This window comes from Limulus polyphemus, unplaced genomic scaffold (assembly GCF_000517525.1).
Source record: "Limulus polyphemus unplaced genomic scaffold, Limulus_polyphemus-2.1.2 Scaffold7916, whole genome shotgun sequence".
Taxonomy (NCBI): domain Eukaryota; kingdom Metazoa; phylum Arthropoda; class Merostomata; order Xiphosura; family Limulidae; genus Limulus; species Limulus polyphemus.
Window position 1 is genome coordinate 19,806 of NW_013673526.1, and position 8,149 is coordinate 27,954.

General features: G+C 33.4%; 1 long non-coding RNA gene across 1 annotated transcript in view; it reads left to right on the forward strand.

The window, feature by feature from the left end:
* The first annotated feature begins 5,905 nt into the window (after positions 1–5,905).
* LOC111089930 overlaps positions 5,906–8,149 on the forward strand; it is a 4,247-nt gene continuing 2,003 nt past the window's right edge. Inside the window, exon 1 of the long non-coding RNA XR_002614071.1 lies at positions 5,906–6,043. This is a non-coding gene — a long non-coding RNA (uncharacterized LOC111089930). The remainder of the gene's footprint in view (positions 6,044–8,149) is intronic.

Below are 8,149 nucleotides of genomic sequence, written 5' to 3' on the forward strand. Positions count from 1 at the left end.
TAACAAAGAAAGATGAAATACGCTTTATATCAAATCCTTTAATTATGAAGTAAATTTAATACAGTATACAAGGAAAAAATACAGGAATAATAAGTAAATCATTTTACTATTTAGTAATACATATTATATTAACATACCATTAAAACGTAAATGAAAGAAGTGAAAAAACTTTCAAAATAGTGAATAAACATAAAAAACACTATTAAACAACAAAAATGATCCAATACAAAATAACCAAAGTAACCTACGTGAATTACTTCATTAAATAAAATACTACCATACAGCAGCCATCAAACTGAACTCGTTTTCAATTCCAGGCATTACACAATTAATAATAAATGACGGAATTCAGCCAATCTCAGCTCTTTCTGCTTAAGTTCAGGTAAGCAAAGATTAATACTGGTGTTACTACTATTGAATTTTAACATCCACTTTGACCAAATGTAACCCCCCCCCCCACTGCAATTAGAAATGGAATAGTTTCCATGTATATGTGGGGTAATGTGTGAACACCAGACAACATACTCCATACTGTTCTTGCCACTCAGGTGTGTGATTCATCTTGAAATCTCAGATAAAGTTTCCCCCCAAAAAAGATTCAGTCAGTGGTCCTGAAATCAAACTCAAAACATCCCTTCAGTCACTGAGTTTGCAATCATTGACCATCACAGTCCCTGGAGTAAATCAAGTAGGAATCACAAAATGTAGTCATATCATGAAATAACATGCAATAACAAACTTGGTGCTTCACCAACACATCAGTTATATACTGCGCAGATGTATCAACTAATGGCTTTGTGAAGTAGTTATTAAGAATGAGTACAAACTGATGACATCTCTCATTCCCTGGGAGTTAACTAACGATATTCAGTTTTATCATTATTTCTGGGAGTTTACCCATTATTGGCAGGTTCTTCCTCTGGATGGCACATACCTTACAGTATTAAAACCAATGCTAACTATCTTGACCTGAATGCAGTGAGAAGAATTGCAATTAAATGTTAGCAAAAACATAGGTAATACTTTGTTGTTTTTGGAGTCTTTTTGTTTTGCAAAGTTTGGAAAATCTTTGGCCTTCAAACACCAGTAATTAATAAATTCATGGTTTGTTGGTTTATAGAAAACGTACAGCATACCTTACTGCACAATACCAATGTAACGGGTTACATACATCTGTGCTGCATTCCTCTATTGGTTCTGGTCAGGCTTTACCTTACCTAATGGATAGGAGTAACCATGCTAGATATAGGTCCTCCAGTTGATCTTCCCAGAACTCCCAAAATGTTAATCATCAAGTCCATTCACCAATTTAGTCTTCTACTGCATGGCGTGATGGTCTATGGCAGATATGACATTTATTTATTTACAGTGTCCAGGATCAGGACATTACACGAACCAACTATGTCTCTCCATGTGACAAGATAGTGCATCTGTGTTTCCATGTTGTGAGGCTTGATTATTGAACTATGACAAAGTCACTTTTTTAAAACATCGTTATTCAAGGTGCTATCATACCTGTTGGGTTTTTAAAGTTTGTTAATGACATACTTACGTGACTGAAACCAGTAATAAGACGAGAAGAAAGTGTGACTCTGCACACGCCACCTGGGTTTCAGAACTACCTAGAATGTACCCATTTAGTACTGACGAATAAAACAAGTTTAACCAGTGACAAGACGTGCTATTGAACGCTGCGAACTATTGTTAACGCAGCATTACTAACCCCCCCCCCCATATAAAAAAAATAACTTTGTAAAAAGTAAATTTTGAATTCACCATCTTCAAGATTAAAAGGATGAGTTTTGACCCATAGGAAATACTTGTCAAAGATATACTGTACAATAAAAATGAAGTCTACAAAGTACTGACACCATGTTTCTGCAAAATGAAAAATGTATCTATACTTGATATACTTGGTTATCATAGGAGTATTTAAAATCCTATTGTCATACAGTGATAAGGGTGAGAATAATAACTATTTGTAGAACTAAACCATCATGACTACAAAAGGTTAATCCCACTAATAACTACTAAGATCACTATGTATTTTACTCTATGTGATTTTCCGCGACAGATGTTACAAAAAGCATAAAATTATCCAATATGATGTAACATGTAAACTTCACTTTTTGTAAAAGGTATAAAAAAGCTGGTAATTTATGGGTTAACCTAGTCACAATCACTGTATGACAATAGGATTTTAAATACTCCTATGATAACCAAGTATATCAAGTATAGATACATTTTTCATTTTGCAGAAACATGGTGTCAGTACTTTGTAGACTTCATTTTTATTTGTAAAAGGTATAAAAAAGCTGGTAATTTATGGGTTAACCTAGTCACAGGGGTCGTGTATACGAACCTACAGGTTATAGTTTTTTAAATAAGTGTTATCTAGTATGTTTATATAGATATATACATTGTGTGCATGAGCTACTATAGCATATTACAGATTTTTTTTAGATGAAAAGAAAATCGCTCGTTTTCTGTGCAAAATCAGTGCTCAAGCTCTGAAACAGGCTGTGCTGGAACACACTGTTATTTCAACAAATTAAACATTAACTAAAAGTAATGTATGTTTACCAATGTTTTTTACTTAATGAAAACTAGAAAGGAAACAAAAAAATTAAAATAGTAAGTTGAAGGAATAGAAACTAATCAAAAACAATATTTAAAAACTAGTCATACTGAAAACCTATAGTTTCTTTTCGAAAAACATTTTTCAAATTTTATCCACTGTTACTATTATCCACTAAAACTAATCAGCTAGTCATGCTGTAATGTAGGTGTGTACTAACGTTGTTTTTAAAATAGGAATGCTAGTATAAGTGATATTAACCGTATTTTTTTCGCTAGTTATTAGGTGGTAGTGATTTGATATTAGATCTAATATGTTTTTACATCTTGGATATGTTAAAAAAAAGCCATCAGGAAAATTCTGGATAATTCAATAAGATAATAACAGATGGCACTAAAAATCCCACGAGGAAGGAAGCTGCAACCTTACACAAGTGTTGGTTTTATTCTATATATATATGATTGTGTTTATCAGCAGCTTGAAGAAATAATAATTGCAGTCAGCTCCAGATATTTATTTTACACAATGTTTACTACTTACGAGCGCCTAACTCTGTTAAAGGTGTGTGTGGAAGGGGGGGGGGACGTGTAATGAAAAGTTGGCGAGCGAACGAGGCGCGAGAAATTTTTTCTAACAACTATTAAAAAGTGGTGTGGTAAGTGTCTCTTATGCCCTCTTATAACCTACGAGCACCAATGGATCATTTCATCCTCAAGTATGTCATTGGGAAAAGTAAACACTTAAATCCACTCTTTATTTTTCATCGCTTCTCCTTTTAAGCTTTTATAGAGAACTTATTTCATAAGACAATCATCCATCAGAAACTAAAATTATCTTAACTGAAACCTAGGCCTGTCCATTCCAAATCTAAAACATGTTTCCTCTCGTTCTATTATTATTAGAATATAGCAGAAAGAAACAGAGGCCTTAATATTTTTATATTTTATAAAAGTTTTGAAAATGACAAAATGGACCTAAAATTCGCTACACTTTACAGACCTTTTTATAAATAAATTGACCATCAAACTCCTAATTTAATCTAGTCATTCTGAGATCAAACCTACCAGGAAAATACCATGTTTGTATTTTGTTCTCATGAGAGTTTATCGGAGAAGATAATGAAATACTGACACAGTTGAAATGTAAAGGATCTTTCTATTTCTTGGGAGGATATCTTATTTTTTATTATTATTCAGTAGAATCACAGTTTTTTTTTGTGAAACAGAAATCCTAAGAAATAGATATGAAATTAATGAAATAATTAATTATGTGTTATACCTGGAAAGATCGGCGTCTACCGGTTAGTTTTTTAATCTTTCACAAGTGGTTACTTCGAAAAAGGATATTTCTGTAGGTCAGCTTCAGATTAAATCAATAAAAATACTTAGTATTACTATTGTAGTGAGAAACACAAACAATTAGTTCTAACAGTTTAGTTCAACTTCACTTTATTCAAATGTGTGAAATACATAACACAACATGAGAGTGAAAATATAGTTACTAATTCTAATTGGAGGATGGAGTGCGCTGTTTATGATAGATACAATTTACTGAAATGTAATCCCGATCAAAGAATGGTGTAACTGACATTCAATAACTACAACTGCCTGGTTGAAAAGTTTAACATTAAAGTGTCTTGTTGTCCAGTAGAGGGAGCTGAAGCATTATCTTTTGAAAATATGATGGAGGCATTTGTCAGAAAATGGAACAAACAAATCAATATTCCTAACCCTACACCAGCCTTGATAATAATATGATAATAAGGTTAAAAGAGCCTGAACAACACAAACTAGTATATTCGCACTTTTCAATAATTTTGGAGATATCTGTTTCCCAAACAGATTATAATACGGTTGTAACGAAGACATCGACCTTCGAAGGTTTGGAACAGATTACCTTATGAAGGTAGTAATAGTAATAATTTATTCGTGACGTTATCATAACTACTAGATTATAGTTGTTTGAAAACCCCCTATATATTACAGATAAATGAAACATTCACATGTAGAAGGTTGCCAACGTTTTTTGAAATCTGTTAGAGAGAGTATTCCGAAAAAATATAATTATAGGGACGATAAAGTACTACACGCGCCAGAGGAGTAGACATGTAGGGGTAGGGACATGCCTCCCTTAAAACGTTTTATTCATTGAAGTAAAATTGGATCCATGTGACGCTAAATCGGTCAAACAACACAATGCGTTGTAGAAAGCTGGTGATTTGACCAAAACATGAGATATATTTATTAATCCATGTGATCGTGAGAATAGGCCCAGATGCGTGAGCCTCACGCTCAATATCCGAGTGTTGGTTGTCTTGCATGTAGTTTGAAAATATGTTATACAGAACAGCAATCATATTTTCTTATAAAAAATGCACAGTGTTTACGTACATGTGTCTGATGCCTGTGCGATACCCACGTACAATAAGCTTACATTGCAAGATCACCATGTTGCGGCCAATTGAAAGAATTACAGCTGACCTAAGTTAAAGAAACCTTTATTTAACAGCCACCGTTCCAATCCGTTTAAAAATAATAGATTTTTTAACATTTAATTAAACATACATAATAAACAAAATAATAACTTAACATCAAAGCAGAACAGAGTAACAGTAAGAGTTCGATTAGAAAATAAATATGGACCTCCAACTGTAACAAAAATCTACAAGAGAGTGTGTTATTATCAGTCACGTTTCTGAAGTTGTTGATTAATTAAATATATGACTTGGATAAATTGTTAGCCAAATGAATACATCAAAATAATTACATATAGAGAGGAAACAGAACAGAGTAGCGGGTAGAAAAAAATTACCACTCTTCTCATTACTATTCATAAATTGTTTCTGTTAACAACACACAAAAAGTAATAATCTGACACTGCTTGAATGCCACTTGAGAAAACTTCAAATTTCTGGTCAACGAACGAATTTTCGAAAACAGCCTTACAACTGATTAAACAAATGGTTATGTGAGCACGTAGCTATATCATCAGTTAATACAAATATGCAAATCACTTCTAAAATGAAGACTTAACACCAAGGTTACAATAAACACTGCCTTTTCTATGCATTTACAAAATATCAAATAATCCAGACTATCGGTATACACTGTATTATTACATAAATTATCCAACACGTTAGAAATTATAGGAAAAAAAATCATTCCGGCTAGAAACAAAACTGATTAGGTTTCCCAGACTATTGTTGTAACCTATTTTTTAATATATTAATATACATGTTAGTGAGAGGGCGCATGAGATTAAGATACAGTAAAATCGACTAAGATATATATAAACACATTAGTTACAAGTACGAGTAAGCAGTTAGTGTTAGAGAGTGCTAATCAATCATTGAAGTATATATTTGAGTAAAAAATGAAAGTTAGGAGAAGTTAGTAAATGATCGCATATATTCAGTATTTGTAGTGTATTTAGTTAATCAGTCGGTTAGAAAAGAGATGTTACTCGGTGAGTTACATGTTTCTATATCTATAAAAGCTTATTACATAAACTAGGTGAAGCATAAGTCTCGCAGTTTGTATTGAAACGTTATATTTGAAGTTAGGCCCACAATTGTGTATAGTCTGTAACAAACGTTAGGGAAAAAATAATATAATTTGTTATCGTTTAGTGGAATGGACTTCGCATTACTTTCCCTAAATAATTCTAAAGAACCCACTCAGTTGGGGTGAGGACATTTCTTACACCAAGAAGGTGCTTTATGGTATCACTGGTAAGTATGTCTTTGCGATTAGCTGTAGCCATGGCAGTGGGTAAGATTTACCACGCAGATGATGCAGATGGTTCATATAAACAACCTGATTCTTAGTGATTTTCCTTTTTTGGAATTTTAATCCAGCCCAAGAGATTACTTGATTTTCTATTGATTCAAATAGGCGTTATAATTTTGCCATGAATGTGTTTCAGTCTTTTCGTTGTGCCTTGTCCAAATTCCCGATGTAATGCAGGACTGGACCATGTAAGTCATGATCAGGTATTTGACTGTTTGCTTCTTACTCCAGCTATTTCAGAAAGTTATCTGCCTGAAACACTTCAGAAATGGTCAATATCTTCCTTCACCACATCTTTGAACATGGAGGGGGGGGGAATATGCTTGGATTTACTTATTGGAACTTGTGATTCTACACAAAGCCTATAACTTGTGGGTTCTTGGCTAATGCCTGGTTGAGATGCCACCAACTTCATGGATATATGGAGATAGATGTAGTCAGGGGCTCGAATTCTCAGGTGAATAGTCAGTCTTTGGTCCCGTGTGATAACTTTCTCTTGGCAGCTTATTAACATTTTCGTAACCTGGGTTTTGTGGATAATTGTAATTATATGACGGATATCAGAGTATCTGAATACTACATATATTCTGTTCTACCAAAAGTGTCCATCACCACCTAAATGTCTGCCTTTGTCCACATAACATTCTCTGTGAAAAATACTCACTGAATATAAATACAGAAAAAAAAAGATTAGTAGAATCGAAGTGTTAGCAAGACACCAGTACATAGTACATTATGATAAGTTGGAAACAAAATATATTACATAAAATTAGTGCAGTGCTGGGACCATTCAAAAATACTAATAACTAGTTAGTATAATTTGAAGAAACAAAACACAACGTCCTGGCCAATCATAACTGCTGTTGAAGCATGATAAATGTCACTTGTAGGTTCTATAAAATAAGAACCATGAACCATCTTTGATAAACACTTAGATACTGTACTGTACCCAGCTTACATAAAAACTGGCACCATCTGTGTATACTTTAGACGCACGAACAGCATATGTTTCTAAGAATGCTAGGTATCGTTTTGTTTGTTACAAATTCTTGATGTTTGGTCCAGCTTTTATTTTATCTTCTACTGTTTTTATTTTGAATAAAAGATTAAAGAAATGGACGGTGATGATTTCTTGATGTTCAACTGTGAACAACGTATCAGGATATTTTTTTAGTAAGATATTTTAAAAACAAGCTAAATATTCGGCATCTTTACAAATGTTAACATTTTCATCTACATACTTTCTATATTATATATATTTAAACGAAGAAGGATGTTCACCTTGGACTGGCTGTTAGAATTGTCATCTTGAAATCTGCCGGTCTCGAGATCGAAACCTGTCACTAGAAATATTCGGCCTTTCAGCTATGAAAGTATTACAATGTGACAGTCAATCTCAATTATCGTTGGTAAAGAGTGCCTCTAGAGTCGGTGATGGATCGTGTCAACTAACTGCATTCCCTTTAGTCTACCACTTTAGCACAGATAGCTCTAGAGTAGCATCGCACATATTTCAACAAACAAAACTCTAGTCAGCTCTTTTCATGGTACCAAAAACAAACAAGGCAGAAAGTGATGGAACCAACATCATCATTATCATAGGGGACACAGGTAATAAAACTAAGAATACAATATGACGGAACCAACATCATAATCATAGGGACACAGGCAACAAAACTAAGAATACCATATGACGGAACCAACATCATCATCATCATCATAGGGGACACAGGTAACAAAACTAAGAATACAATATGACGGAACCAACATCATAATCATAGGG